The sequence below is a fragment of the Lissotriton helveticus genome, chromosome 2_1 (genome assembly GCF_964261635.1).
Source record: "Lissotriton helveticus chromosome 2_1, aLisHel1.1, whole genome shotgun sequence".
NCBI lineage: Eukaryota > Metazoa > Chordata > Amphibia > Caudata > Salamandridae > Lissotriton > Lissotriton helveticus.
The window spans coordinates 1,459,816,208-1,459,831,627 of NC_136059.1; the positions used below are offsets into that span (position 1 = coordinate 1,459,816,208).

The following is a 15,420-nucleotide window of genomic DNA, read 5'->3' on the forward strand; positions in this document are numbered from 1 at the left end:
GGCCAAGTGAGCAAGGGACTCACGTCTGAGCATACCCTGCCACACTTAGGGCGAACAAAGCGATACAAAAGGGGATGATGGACGGAGCATTTGAGCAAATCAAACACTCACCCCCAGTCAACTGATTTGGGTTTAATCCATCACCATTTTTTAGCCCACTCAGCCACCCCAGTTCAGACATGGCCATATGCAAATCAGTCTGACCGTGTGCCTCATGGGAACAGTCCAGCCCGAACTGCCAAGCCATGTCTTCCCTGGACCGGAAGCAAGCATCCTGGGACCGGTTTCGGATTCATAATCCTCATCAGCCTGGCTATCTTGAATCCAGTGGCCAAGTGAGCAAGGGACTCACGTCTGAGCATACCCTGCCACACTTAGGGCGAACAAAGCGATACAAAAGGGGATGATGGACGGAGCGTTTGAGCAAACCAAACACTCACCCCCAGTCAACTGATCTGGGTTTAATCCAACACCATTCTTTAGCCCACTCAGCCACCCCAGTTCAGACATGGCCATATGCAAATCAGTCTGACCCTGTAACAGTCCAGCCCGAACTGCCAAGCCATGTCTTCACTGGAACGGAAACAAGCATCCTGGGACCGGTTTCGGATTCATAATCCTCATCAGCCAGGCTATCTTTACCCAGTGGCCAAGTGAGCAAGGGACTCACGTCTGAGCATACCCTGCCACACTTAGGGCGAACAAAGCGATACAAAAGGGGATGATGGACGGAGCGTTTGAGCAAATCAAACACTCACCCCCAGTCAACTGATCTGGGTTTAATCCATCACTATTCTTTAGCCCACTCAGCCACCCCAGTTCAGACATGGCCATATGCAAATCAGTCTGACCCTGTGCCTCATGGGAACAGTCCAGCCCGAACTGCCAAGCCATGTCTTCCCTGGACCGGAAACAAGCATCCTGGGACCGGTTTCGGATTCATAATCCTCATCAGCCAGGCTATCTTGAATCCAGTGGCCAAGTGAGCAAGGGACTCACGTCTGAGCATACCCTGCCACACTTAGGGCGAACAAAGCGATACAAAAGGGGATGATGGACGAAGCGGGGGAGGGAGGGGGGTTGTCTGGGGGCGGTCCTGGGGGTGGTGGCGGTGGGTTTTGTGGCCCTCTTGGGTCTCCGAGCTGCATGATCAGTAGCTCCATGACATGTGTTGGTCTTCAGATGTGGCTCTGGTCTGGGCTCCCTTTCATACTGCGGGTTGTCATCCTGCTTAACACCAGTAAGGTGTTTGACTGGGTGTGAGTGTTTGATTGATTCAGATGCTCCGTCCATCACCACCCCCTTTTTGTACCACTTTGGCCGCCATAAGTGTGGCAGGGTATGCTCAGACGTGAGTCCCTTGCTCACTTTGCCAATGGATTCAAGCAAGCCGGGCTGAAGACGGCTGGAATGCCAGAAACCGGTCCTCGGAAGCTTGTTTCCGGTCCAGGGAAGGCATGGCTTGGCAGTTCGGGCTGGACTGTTCTCATGATGCAGAGGGTCAGACTGATTTGCATATAGCCATGTCTGAACTGGGGTGGCAGAGTGGGCTAAAGAACGGTGATGGATCAAACCCAGATCTTTTGACTGGGTGTGAGTGTTTGATTGGTTCAGATGCTCCGTCCATCACCACCCCCTTTTTGTACCAGTTTTAAACTTAAGCATTTGCAATGCAATCGGACCAATTACATTGCAAATGCTTGTTGTTTACAAGGTAACACCCTAAGGTCGGGTGTTACAGAACCTACATTTCCCAGGACACATGTCCGAGAACACTTGCATCTTGGTGTTATTCTTAAAGACCCCGTGTACTCAAAATGTATGGCGGTGGGAAATATGTTAGTCTGAGTTACTTCCATCAGTTCACTTCTAACCCCTATTAACTGTACCCCCATCTAAGACATTCACTTGCCACGATGTTTGAAAAATAATTCTGCTCAACTTAAAGCATATTCAAACTTGAGCGGCGCCACTTAAACTAGTATGACAATAGTGCAAAGGACAGAGAAGGGGCAATTAATCTTTTTACAAAATATAAAATATTAACTTCACAGTTCCAAATGGCTTTGACAACAAACCTCTTTCTCTCCAAACTACTTCTAGAAAACACCAGTATCTCCGTGTTTCCAACAGAGCCACCAGATGGGAAGGCGGGACCCAGCGCTTTCCACTGCAGCCTCTTTTCCGCTGCTGGAAGTTCCGGTTGAAGATAGTGGCTGTTTTGTTTTTCACTCCTTTCAAGGGTACTATAGTGGGAAGTGCACCCGGTGTCCCTGATGTCTGTGCAGTCATATTTCCTCTGGCTAGAAGTGCTCTCTCGCTGTCTGGTAAGGAAGGGTGACATTCCATGGACGCGTTCGCTGTGGTGCTTGAAGTCCAGATTGCCTCTGTTATTCTGCCTTTTCCGACATGCTTGATATGCTTTCGGGGTTTCGCTTCTGTCAGTGCAGCCTCAGTCTCCGTGCTCTTAGTTGCAGAGTATACTTTATGCAAACACGTTAATGGGAGAGGAAATATAATTTGCATATCTGCAGTTTTCAAATGTTGGGTAACAAGTATTGTTTAATTTGCGTAGTAATGCTATAGTCCAAAGGTTAATCTGCTTCCTGTATAGAGCTAGTTGTTGTCAGACCACTGACCAATGTAATATACATGCGTACTGTCCCTTGCTGCACCAGCCCCACCACTTGTAAACCTCTTCTGACATTTCTGATCTGCCTTTGTTCCCAAAAGATTAATTCTACGTTAAAGTGATACTGAAAGGGCCTTCTATCCTGCATCTTTTAAAACCTGTAATGTCCTTTGCATGCCAGAGGTAAGTTGTGCTCTTGAGCTTGAAGTTCACCTTACTAACGAAACATGCAGGGTTTGTTAACTATCACTCCAGGTCCTTAAGTGCACCCAGGCAGGCTCCTGGTTTCTATTTTCAAACATTTCAAACATTCAATTTGTTACTAATTTGGCTAGTTCTGATGTAGCCACCGCAAAGATGTAACAATGACTGATATCTTTAATAAGGCGATAGATAAGACATTTATTTTTTTTTAAAACAAGTTTTATTTGTCACGGTTCACATAAGCTGCATAGCTCCGCAACCCGTAGACTGCTCCACACATCAATTGTACAATAAAAATGACGTTGACTTTTATATACTTGAAAAACCATAATAGAACAAATCCCTCCCTCCTCCCCCCGATTCCTACTTGTATCATTCCTGCCCTCCACAAGCTTACTCTGGTAAAATACACTCTGTGTAAATATTTCAATTGTATCAGACGCAGGTGCGTGGCTATTGCTGCCCCCCGTGGACTTGCCAATGCCTCCGCCCAGTCCTCTTCCTCCAGTTCACCTACATCCTCCTCCCATGTCGTCTTAAGCCGCTGCAGATTTGCGAAACTATGAATGATCAACGTCTGGTATATGCAAGAAATCTTGCGGTTCGGTAGTTCCCCCATAAAGACCATAGCTACAATGGGGCTGAAGAGACTCCAGGCCCTCCAGACTAGGCACCAGCGCATGTCGGAACTGCAAGTATCTGAAAAACTGGAATCGTGGCATCCCATATTCGTCGCTCAGATCTTGGAATGAATTAAGCATCAGGTCAGTCATCATGTCTCCTAGGACCGAGATGCCTGTGGAGTTCCATCCATGAAAGCCCTGCAAGGCTACCAGCTGAGGCAAACGCCCGTTACCCTAAAGAGGAGTCTCCCGAGTCAGGACATTCCACCACCCCATCCTACTCTGGGCCTGCCTCCAAACATGAAACACCACCCGCGGGGCCTGGGGCAGAACCTTCCGAAGTGGCACGGAATATAGTAGTGTATGTAAAGATTTGTCACCCATTAGCTGCCGCTCCAGCGCATAGGCTGGGTCCCCCCTATCCCTGTACCACCATTCATTGAGGACCAGCAAGTGTGCGGCCTGGTAGTAGAAGAGGACATCTGAAGCAGCGAGACCACCGGTGTATGTGGATAGAAAACAGGTGCCTAGGGCCACCCTAACCGCTCCCCCCTTGCACAAAAACCCTCCCAACCCTGAATTAACCTGCCGGAACCATAAGGGTGAAATCTGGTAGGGATGATTTTGCAATTGGTAAAGGAGACAGGGAAGCGCCACCATCTTAAAGATGGCCAACCTACTGTATATCGTTAAGAGCATGCGGGACCACACCTTGAGATCTTCCCGAGTACGATCCCACACTGGGATCAGATTGCGGTCTCTGGATACAGCCGGGACATCGGACAAAAAGACCCCCAAATCCCCCGTCGCCAATTGAAGGGCTGAGGCCCATTCTCCCACCCTCGGCCCACCTCCCAGAACCCACAACGTAGAGTTGCAAGAATTCATATATAGCCCAGAGGTCTCACCGAAGATCTGAAGAGTGCTCATCCACCGTGGCCCCGACCTGTCCAAGTCAGTAAGAAAGAACAGGACATCATCCGCGTATAGTGCTATTTTATCTGTAAGACCCGGCGCCCATCTAAACCCCCGAAGTTGAGCATGTATACGCACCCAGGCCGGCAGCGGCTACATGGCGAGCGCGAAAATGTAAGGGGAGAGGGGGCAGCCCTGGCGCGTACCCCGCTGGATAGAAAAGGAGTGAGAAATCGCCCCCCCCGACGTGCACTGATGCCGTGAGGGTAGTGCACAGCAGCTGCAGATAAGTCAGAAAGCCCGGGCCCATATTAAGTTTCCGCAATAGAGCAAACAAGTACACCCAACTCAAAGAATCAAAGGCCCTATCCATGTCAGCCAGCAATAGCACTGCCGGCTCCCCTAGCCGCCCGGAGGCCGACCAGCAACGTGTGCACACCTAATGTTGTGGCGGGTTGCCCTCTGAGGCATAAACCCAGCCTGGTCTGATGTACCAGTGTTGTGATGTGTGGCTTAAGTCGATTGGTAAATGCCTTGGCCAGAATATTTGCTTCTAAATTAAGAAGGGAGATGGGGTGATATGATGCATGCTTCTCCGAAGGTCTACCTGGTTTGTGGATCACCCCCACTTCTGCATGTCTCCAGTCTGGGGAGAGAAAGCCACGCTCCCGGGCCTCCCCCACCACCGGCCGAAAATGTGGAGCTTACTGTACAAAGAACCATTTAAAAAACTCGCCGGGGAAACCATTCAGACCTGGAGCCTTCCCAGGATTCAATCCCCCCAGGACCGTACCCAATTCATCATCCGACAAAGGCCTATCCAATTGCTCTCGTACTTCGTCCGAGACGGTCTTAGGCGGAAGATCATCAATAAACTTCGCAATAACCTCCACCTTGAGACATTCTTTGGGTGAATCCAGGTCTTCAAAGTAGGCCGCAAAGCTCTCTGTAATAGCTGGGGGTTCCAGAATTGGCTCCCCCGCAGGGTCCAGGACTCGCGGCAGGGGCTGGGCGTGCAAGGTACCCTGGCACAAGCGGTGGAGCATCTTGCTTGACTTATCCCCCCATTGATAGACCCTACTGCGCGTTGCCAGCCAAGCCTGACAAGCCTCATCCATCATTATTGCTGCATATTTCTGCTGAGCCAACACCAATTGTCCTCTAGCCGGGCCTCCATCCGCCTCCCGACCCCTATGCTCCAGCACCTCAATATCTGCCCCCCGACGCACCTGGTCCTTCTGCCGCTCCCTCCGTGCAGCCATACACCAGGAGATGTCTGTGAGAAGTTGGCCTGGTATATGATGCTCACTAGTTCTAGTGATCACTTAGTACCATGCCAAGCAACCCTTATGATGATTGGTTGTAAGTCAACCTTGTAGACAAGCTATCCTAGGGGTAGCATGGACTAAGCAGTCTTAGACTAAACTCTGTAAAGGCATGTGTGAGAAAGATGTTTTACCATACACAATCCCCTTGAATAACAAATGAAAGGACACCACACAGATATATATTGAAAATATATGTAGATTTATTTCTACAAATATCCCCCATACTCTTTATGAGCACAGAAGCAAATGCGTTAAAACAAAACACAGTTTAAATATACAAAAGTTGCACAATATGGATGAGCCCTAGGGGCCACCTAAACCATATACTAAAATAGTGGTATAAGAACCACTATGGGGAAAGGAAGGAGGCCTAGGGCTTGGGGAATCGGTGGAGCTGTTCGGGACTAGCAGTGATGAAGTCGGGAAAGGCCCGCGGGACTCGGGTGCAGTGCTTAAAGTGCACGCATGCACCAATGTTAAGTCAATAGTGCGTAAAAGTTACAAAGTTAGTGTTTTAGGAACCTTCCGATGGACCTACAAGGATAAAACTTTAGACACAGGCACTAGAGGTGTATACCAGTGTGGGAACACCAGCGTTGCAGAGTTACCTCACCCACAGGAAGCGGGTGCACAGGTGCGAAGTAGTGTCGGGTTTCGTCACGCAGGTCGATGGTGCTTGGAGCTGAAGATGCTGCAGGCGGGTCGTCGAGGAGAGTTCCGGTGGATCCAAGGGTGGATCTGAAGAGGTGAAGACCTGAAAGCAGAGGGGACAATGTTCAAAGTCACTAGCCAGTGACTACCGTGGAACCAGGATGGAACCAGGCAATGTCGGGTGCAAACTGGTGAAGAAGTGAAGATTGTCTCTGCAGCCACGTGGACACGAAGAGGTCAGGGACGTCCAGGTATTGGTCACGAGCTGTCCCACAAAGGCTCTCGCTGTTTGCGGTGTCGGCTTCTTGATCGGAGCAAACAGGCCTTGGCTAATGCACGCCACGCAGGAATCGATGCAAGCTTCTCACTCGGACCAGAAAGGTCCGAGCGGGTGCTCCTTTTCAGGGGAGCAAGGGCCAGTCTGGGACTACCAGTGCAAATCGTAGTTTTTGTCGCCAAGATGGCCGCTAGCCACGTGGCAAGTGGCCGGGATGGCGCGTCAAGTGGCAAAGTGCAAAAGGGCCCCACGCAGATTGTGGAGATGCTGGGGGGCTGATCTTCGGTGCAAATGCAGCTCGGTGTCGGCGCTTCTCAAACCCCAAAGCACAGCATCGAGGGTGCCGCAGGTGCTGCGCAGTCAGCTTCTCAGGGGTCTTCCAAGATGTCCGGTCCCACGTCTCTCGGTGCCTCCACGGGTCTCTTCTTTTCAGAGACTGTGGATCGGGCTCTGAGATGTCTGGGAGTCTGGGTCTTGTCAGGCTCTGGGCTCAGGCTCCGGCGGGAGGCGGCGGCAAAGCAGACGTCGAGTTGCTGGTTGGTGCCTGTATTCACAGGGTGGTCACTCCTTGGCCACAAGGGAGATTCTCTTCCGTCTTCTGTGCAGCAGAATGTCGAAGTCCAGTTTTCTTCTTAGTTTCAAGTCGAGTTCAGGATGATCTGAAGTCTTGGGACACAGCTCCTACTCTTATTCGAATTCTAGGGGCCGGATTACCTGCTAGGTTCCTCCTCTGGGTGGGACCAGAAAGGGGGGTGGTTACACCCCCTTTCCTTTGTCCAGCTTCGCGCCAAGACTGGGGCTGGAGAGCCCCAGCACCGGTTTGAACTGGCATATGCACAGGGACACCTTGTGTGCCCCAGGCATGTCTGATTCTATTCAGCCCTGTCCTACCCAATACACAAAATCCTGTCTGGGGTGGTGCTAGCACCTCCCAAGGCAGGAAACCCTTTGTCCAAGCTGCCCTCGCTGGAAGGACTCCCAGCAGCAGGAGGTCAGACTTGTGTCTGTGGTGGCAGCATCCATTTTGTGATGCTGAGGCTCTGTTTAACTTTAACCGGGGTTCAGGTTATGTACATGTCGTATCCCTCTAGAAGGGTGGAATGCTACCCCCGTCACCAGAACTGGCGAGGGGGTAGTATTCCAATTCGTATGACACCTTACTCGACATGTTTTGATAAAGCCAAACCAAAGATAGCATTTAACCACGAGGTTCATAATGCACTTAAGAGTATATGGTATGGCAGTATCGTGAAACAGCTAAAGGACATGGTTCCGAAAGCTGCAGACAGGCTCAGCTCATGCCAGTGCACCATCTCACATATTTCCAAGCACTCTGCCTCCAGGATTGATGATGCCTTCCATAGTAGTGGCTGATAGGAACATATGTGTCCATTTTGGGTTAGGTATAGGCATACTACACCTAAGTAAGGGGTGGTTACACCGACTTACCCCAGCTGAGTGATCAGCCAGTTGTGTCAAATATGGAGGCCAGGCCAGGGGTGGCACAATACGTGCTGCAGCCCCTGGTAGGCCTTGGAAGCACCTATGCCCTGGGTACCTGGGTACACTGTTACAGGGGCCAATAAGGTGAACCAGTTCCAATTTCGTAATGCACCTAATGTGCATTGGTATTAATTTAGAGAGAGAGCAGCAGGCTGTGGGTCTGATTAGCAGGCCCACAGCCACATTAAGTCATAAACCAGTGAAGCAAAAAGCAAAAATTTGGTTTGACCATAGGATAGCAGACCCTACTCTCCTACAATGTCCAGCCCTCGCAAAGTGGGTTTCAATACCTCCCAAAGCACCGCCGGAGACTCAACTGATCCTACATTAGCTACCAAATAGTTATCTATCTCCGTGGCCAAATGTTCCCTGTATTGCTCCTTCTGCAGTTGCCACCCCGACATACGCCATCTAAGTGGCTGCTGTCCCAAGCCAATCCGAACCGCGAGAGCAACGGGCGAGTTATCCGACAAGGCTCTGGGCATAATACTCGCTGACAACACTCTGTGCACCGACCCCCTGGGGACAAATATATAATCCAGTCTCGAGAAGGAGTCATGTGTTGTGGAGATGTAAGTGTATTCCCTGCTAGGGCCATGTAGGTGTCTCCATACATCCGTCCAGTCTAACCACTTAACTAGGGAGTGCAGTTTGGTAGGGGATCCTCCCACCCCAATGGCATTCCCGCTCCTCGATCCCCCCGTTTCATCACATCATTCCAATCTCCCCCTACGACAGAGAATGTATCCGGCATGTCCCCCCATAGCATTAGAAATCGTTCCACTAAGGACCACTACAATGGTGACGGGACGTATACGCTTCCCAGAGTCAAGACCTCTCCCCCAATTCTGCTCTGTATAAAGACATACCTTCCCTGCGTGTCCAACCAAAGTCTCTCGTGTTCATATGGGACCCTGCGATGGATCAATATCGCTACGCCCCTCGAGCCTCGTGTGACACCTGAATGAAACACCTGAAGATATCCATACCGCTGTAGGCACCCTGTCGGTGTGTTTCCTGAAGCAGGAGCACGTCGGCCCCAGCCCTCTTGGCATACTAAAGAATTGCCCCTCGCTTCACCTTGTCCAGTGCCCCATGAACATTCCAATTGACTACGCACAGGGAACCAGGGATTATCCGCCTTGAAGCCTCCGTGCCAGACATAACAAAAGACTTACTCTCTCGTGGCCTATGCATGTGTTCCACAGAGTATACATTAAGTTCCAAGCAACCAGCATGAATGTGCAATCAAACTGATAAAACAAGCCCCCCCAACATCCCCCCTACCCCCCACCCCATACCTCATGAACATGGAAGTATCTGTCACGGTCGGATAGGAGCCAAGTCCCCAACCGGGGGACAGGAACCTGAATCATCAGCTTTTCCGAAAACAAATTAAAACTTGGCTATTTTCCTCCATCCAGGCCCAAAACTGCTGACCACCTCTCCTTTCTTTTTTCTTTGTGCTCGCTAGGCTCCGTTGTGGGTTCGTCTGCAAGCGCTGGGACGCCCCGTTGCTGGGGTAGCCATGCGCTATACAAACCAACGTAACATAACATAACATAACCTACAAATGGATTCCCAACTGGCCACCCATAACCCCTGAACCTCATCCCTTCCCGTCCACCACTGCATGACAGGGTACCCAGCCCAATAAGTGTGCCTATTCGGACATCAAAACACAGTCGCCAGAATTCCAGTCCTGTTGGACCCATTGATCAGTCCACCAAAGCCTGTCTCTTCTGCCGGAGGGCGGAGCTGGACAGAGAACTACGCCTGGACCTCGACCTCCTGTTGCCTTGCTGTTGGCCTTGGGGCCCCATCGAGCCACCTCACTCGCGAAGAGTCAGAGTCCCGGCCAGGTGGTGTATGGACTCGCACTCTCACAGTTTCATTAGTCCATTTAAAGACTTCCTCAGGAGAGTCAAAGAACAAAGTGCGCTATCGGTGGACTACTCTCAGGCCGGCTGGATATAACAGCGCATACTGGAGCTTAAGGTCTCGGGGCGAAATTTGGCCGCCAGGAAGGATTGTCGCTGCTGCTACACCAGGCGTGTGTAGTCCGGGAATATAAGGATCTTTGCATTGTCACAAGTGAGGGATTCCTTAGCCCTGGCCTGCTTCAGAATAGTATTGCGGTCCATATAGTTCAAGAATTTGGCGATGATCGGCCGCTGGCGAGCCCTTTGAGGGGGCTTCTGCATAAGGGCCCCATGAGCATTCTCCACCACGAAGCAGCGAGAGAGGGCATCTGGGGGGAGCCAGCCTTCCAGCCACTGCGTCAGGAAACGCTACACGCTATCTCCCTCGCATCCCACCGGAAATCCCACAAATCGAAGGTTATTGTGCCAATTCTAATTGCCACCACTAAAAAACTAGCCACATGGAAAGTAATGCGGGTGCTATACAACATCTGAAGGTGGATGAGAGCAGGTCTGACTTGGATAAAGCCAGCCTCTTTCAGAATTAGTAGCAAATATTTTTTCCTTATCCCCGCATAGTACCCGCAGAACATGATGAAATGCATGGCGTCTTGTTGCGAAAAGTTGTCGCAATTACAGGGCGGGCCATCTTCTGGTTTGCACCACGATTGATAACTACCCAAGGAATAATGTATCAGGTTGAATCTGAATTTAGTCAGTAGGACTCTATGGAAGGGTTTGGTTACGGTCTTGAGATATGGCTCGAGTGCGGGAGAGATTGTTAGCATATAATGCCGTCTAACTGAGGGTTTCAGAAATTCCAGCTCCTCGCGGGCCAATCTAAGCCTATCTAAAAAGTGTACCTTAGTCCAGTTGAGATCCACCCTTCTGATACAAGAAGGGGTTGAAAAGAGCTCCGGGCGTCCTAACTGACCAAATGAATATCTCAAGTATTCAAGCCAGAGTATTTTTTTTGCGTGATCCAATACCATGACATTTTTCAGAATAGCATGATTCATGGTTATTTCTGAGTTGAGCCATGTTTTTAGCCAGAAAATTAATGGGGATAGTTTCAGCTTATCTGAAACATAATCCAAGCCCACCTCTGAATGGATTGAGAAGGTGGGGGTGGGCTGGGGAACAGACAAGAGATATCTTAAGAACCTGTTCTCAACTCTTCGAATCTTATCAAGTGGAACATAGCCCCAAACAGAAGCACCATATGTGGCAATTGGCATACATTTTGGATTATAAACTTTTAAAAGAGCCTCCATAGGCCTAGCCCCCAACCTTTTTGAGAAGCCTATGAGAGCTGACGTGGATCTTGCCATGGAGATACTTTTAGCCTTGATTTGGGGGGCCCATGTCCCCTTCTCATCGAAGAGAACACCAAGGTAAGAAAATGCTGCCACCCTGGAAACCACCTCACCCTTGCAAATAAAGGTTTTAAATTTACACTTATGTCTATGATGGCCAACCACCATTGAGTGGGATTTTTTCGCATTTATCTTTAGGTCCAGACGACCCATAAAGATCCCAAATAGGTCCAACAATCTCTGGAGTCCCACCCCGGTACGGGCTAATAAGACTGCATGTACATGTATAGGAGAGCCGGCTTAGCGTCATCTCCTACACGCGGCACATCCACCCCTGGTGCATCTAAAAAGTTACCTAAACCATTAATGTAGATGGTGAAAAGGAGGGGGGCTAGAATGCAGCCATGTCGCACCCCCCGCTCCGATTTAATGCGGCTCGTACACCTGCCCTCCTTTGTGACCCTTACCTTAGCAAATAACTCCTGGTGGAGGGACGCCCAAAAATTAACACGGGGGGGTCAATCCCCATCTCCAAGAGGATTGGTCTTAACTTATCTAATGGCCAAGTATAGCGACCCCTTCTTAGCTACTGTATATTTAGAAGTTAAAAGGTGCAGATTTGAACCCTGATCCAGAGTACCTCTTTTTTCTCTGAGCCCATATTGTAGGTTTGACAGAACCCCACTACTCTCAATATTGTCCCTTAGTTTGTACAATAAGACTCTGCCTAGTATCTTAATCGCAGAGTCTAACAGGGAAATGGGTCTGTAACAAGCTGGGTCATCTCGCCCTTTTTTTAAAATCGGCACAATAATTGAGGTGGCCCATGAGGCAGGAAAGATATTACCATTAGCCGCATAGAAAACGTTTGTAAGCACCTTGGCCCACAGTTTGGGTGAGTGTCTATAAAGGTCTGAGGGGACGCCATCCAGCCCAGGGGCCTTGTTTTTTGAGGTCTCAGTGATTGCTCTCTCAACTTCAGCGCAGTCAAAGTGTAGGGGGGCTGACTCGGGAACCAACAATGGGCTTCTTAAGGCGCCAGACTCTGATTCTCTATAAACTTCTCTAAAATGACAAAGCCATTTGTCATCAGAGATTACACAGTCCATGACTGTGTTATCTGAGTCTGAGAAAAAAGGCTGGTTAATTGTCGCCCAGAACTGGTTGCTGTCACGCAAAACATCAATTGACAGTAATTTGTCCCATGCATCCTTTTTTATGGCGCATTTCCTTCTGTTGATCATTTGCCTATATCTCTTCCTCCTCTCAGCGATGGCAACCTTATCTCTTGGGATGGTTTTCAGAGCTTGTAATAGGTCCCTATGTGCTTTTGTGCAATTAGAATCAAACCATTTGTGGGGTTAGTTATCTCCTTTGCAAGATTTAGTCGTCAAATCGTGCGAGATTTGTGCACATATTGACTCAAAAGCGCCCATGATTGCATCGTTAGGAGCATTACGATCCTGACAGAGTGCCAAATTGCCTTCTATTTTAGGGAGTAGTTCCTTGAGAAAGTTATCCGGTATGACCTTAGCCCACTTGAGCCTCCACCCTTGGTCCTTTGGAAGGATGGCAAGCTCGTTTTGGGGAGGGCTGGTCCTAATCCCTATGGGGTTGCACCACCGCAGCACAAGCAGGACCGGGTTATGGTCACTGTATATCGACATAATTACTTTATAAGTTACAACCCTTCGTATGGTGCCAGGGGTCACAAAAATGTAATCTAGCACCGAACCTGGGTCAGTGCCTTTGAAAGTAACTGCCCTTACCTCACCCTCGATACTGCTAGATTAAAAAACATTGAAATTAGCCTGCAGCTCCTCAAGGGCCTCTCCTTGTCTGGAGTGCTCGAAGTGGGGAACCACTAAACCTACTGGGCCCTCCTGATTCCCTATGTGACAAACGTCACTGCATGGATGAATATTAAAATCGCCCATTAAGATGAGCTCGAAATTAGTGTAGTGATTTTGACTGAGGTTAATTAAAACATTTTCCAACAAGGCAATATGTTGAGTGCTATCATCCCTATCCCAAGAATTATAGAAATTAATTAAAATGCATTTACAGGTGGACGAGACAACCCATTCAATAATTAAAAGATTAGGGGACCCAACCTCCACCAGTTTTTGTGTCCCTATAAGTTTTAGGGAGAAAAGCGTAATAAGACCACCTTTCGCTCTACCTACAGTGCTTGGAATGGCCGCGACGACAAAGCTGGTAAAGCCATCCAACCAGAAGCTAGGGGAAGAGTCCCAGGTTTCCTGCATTGATATTATATCATGACTGGAGACAAAGTCAACCCAGGCTGTGTCTGCCCTTTTTGTTCTAATGCCGGCTACATTCCAGCTAATAATTTAACACTCCGCTAACACATCGAGGTTAGAAACATCATGAGTGTTAGACGGTGTCAAAGCTGGCAGTCAATCGATCTCTTCAATACCTGAAAGGGGAGCGAATCGGTTACTCAGGGCCGGTCCACGGGGCTCTAAGGGTGTACAAGTTGACTGAGGATAAGGCACCACCGGAGAACCCATATCCCCATCTGAGGGGTGTGGGCGTGTCCCCGAAGTCCTTACACGTCCCAGATCTGTGCCCCGTGCCCTCCGATCCTTCACTGTGCCCCGTAACCCATGGTGTATGATTGGGGGTGGATAGAAAAAACCCAGAGGGACGGGTCTCATTTGCCCAGTATGTATAATCTCTGAACCATCCCAGAACAACCTGTCTGCCAAATCCACACTATTGACATTGACTATAACACAGTCCCCCTCTATTTTCTTTGGGCATTTCCCAATCCAACCCACCCTTCTTGCCATGATAATCCTATCTGAGATGTTCAACCCTCCACAGCAGAACTCATTACACCATGCTCTGGCCTTTTTCATCAAGTCGAGAACTGATTCACCCTCTCCCTCTTGTAGTGGAGCGACCCCAATAAATGTGGCCACTAAGGGAGCGGCCTCCGGGGGCCAATCCAACTTAACTTGACAGCCTCTTGCTGATGTGCTAGAACCTGGGATGGGTATCGGTACACTACTGGCCAAGAAGCCTGGCCTTGCGGGGATGGAATCTGCGCTACTAAGTGGTGTATGAATATCCTGACTCCTAACATTAACAGAGGCCACCCCATCATTAGTCAGCAGAGGTCTAGAGGGTCTGGAGACCTGATTGGGATTTTTACATGAGGGGTCAGCATCAGACAGATGCGCTTCCTGACCTAGAGTGCAATTTTTGGCATATGTATCTATTAATGCACATTTCTTAAGAAGACCAGCTAAACAAGTATTCAAGGTGTCCACAATGTCTTTCGCTATGCCCAATAATAATGGCTCTATGCGTGCTACGAATATGGACTCTAGCTGAGCTCCAAGATTGTCATTAGTCACAGTCGCAATATTTAATAAGGCATCTGTTTTTTTCCTCCTTTTGGTGTTCCTCTTTGGGTCATGGCCAGTGACCTGGGTACGGCGTTCCAATGGTGGGGATCGGGATTTGCCAGGGGAAAGACAAACAGAAGGGGCAGCAATGTTCCTGGGATGAATCACTACCACCTCAGGCTCTAGTGGTATTTGTGGTGCTTGCACAGTATCAACAACCTGCGTGCAGTTTGTGAGGGGCGAGGGGGTTAGGCTGAGTTCTTGCTCTGCATTTGCAATTTCCTTCATGAGGGTCACCACGGTGGAAGAGAGATAAGAAATGATTGACTCAGAATGTCTAGGGACCTTAGCCTTTCCCCCCCCCCCCCTTCTCAGCATTAGTTGCTTTCTTGCGCTTACCCATCTTAAAATATCAGGGGGCTAGCCCAGCCCGGCCTCTTCTGGAGCAGGAGGCGTTCTTTACTCTTAAAGCGCCGCCAGGCACGTCGGTAGCGTCGGTGGAAGTGCGCCGGTCCCCAGGGCAGCTGGGAGATGTAGTGTACCACTGCTGGTGGGACCGGCGTCTGCTGTGGCTGCTGGGACCCTTGCCGTTGCCCTCACGGCGTGAATGCTGCTGCGCCAGGTACGTCGGCCATTTCCCTCACGGCGTGCTGGTAAAAATAAATGTGCATC

The 15,420-nt window shown here is 49.6% G+C and overlaps 1 long non-coding RNA gene across 1 annotated transcript in view; it reads left to right on the plus strand.

The window, feature by feature from the left end:
- The first annotated feature begins 2,248 nt into the window (after positions 1–2,248).
- LOC144819798 (uncharacterized) overlaps positions 2,249–15,420 on the plus strand; it is a 335,121-nt gene continuing 321,949 nt past the window's right edge. Inside the window, exon 1 of the long non-coding RNA XR_013607571.1 lies at positions 2,249–2,327. This is a non-coding gene — a long non-coding RNA (uncharacterized LOC144819798). The remainder of the gene's footprint in view (positions 2,328–15,420) is intronic.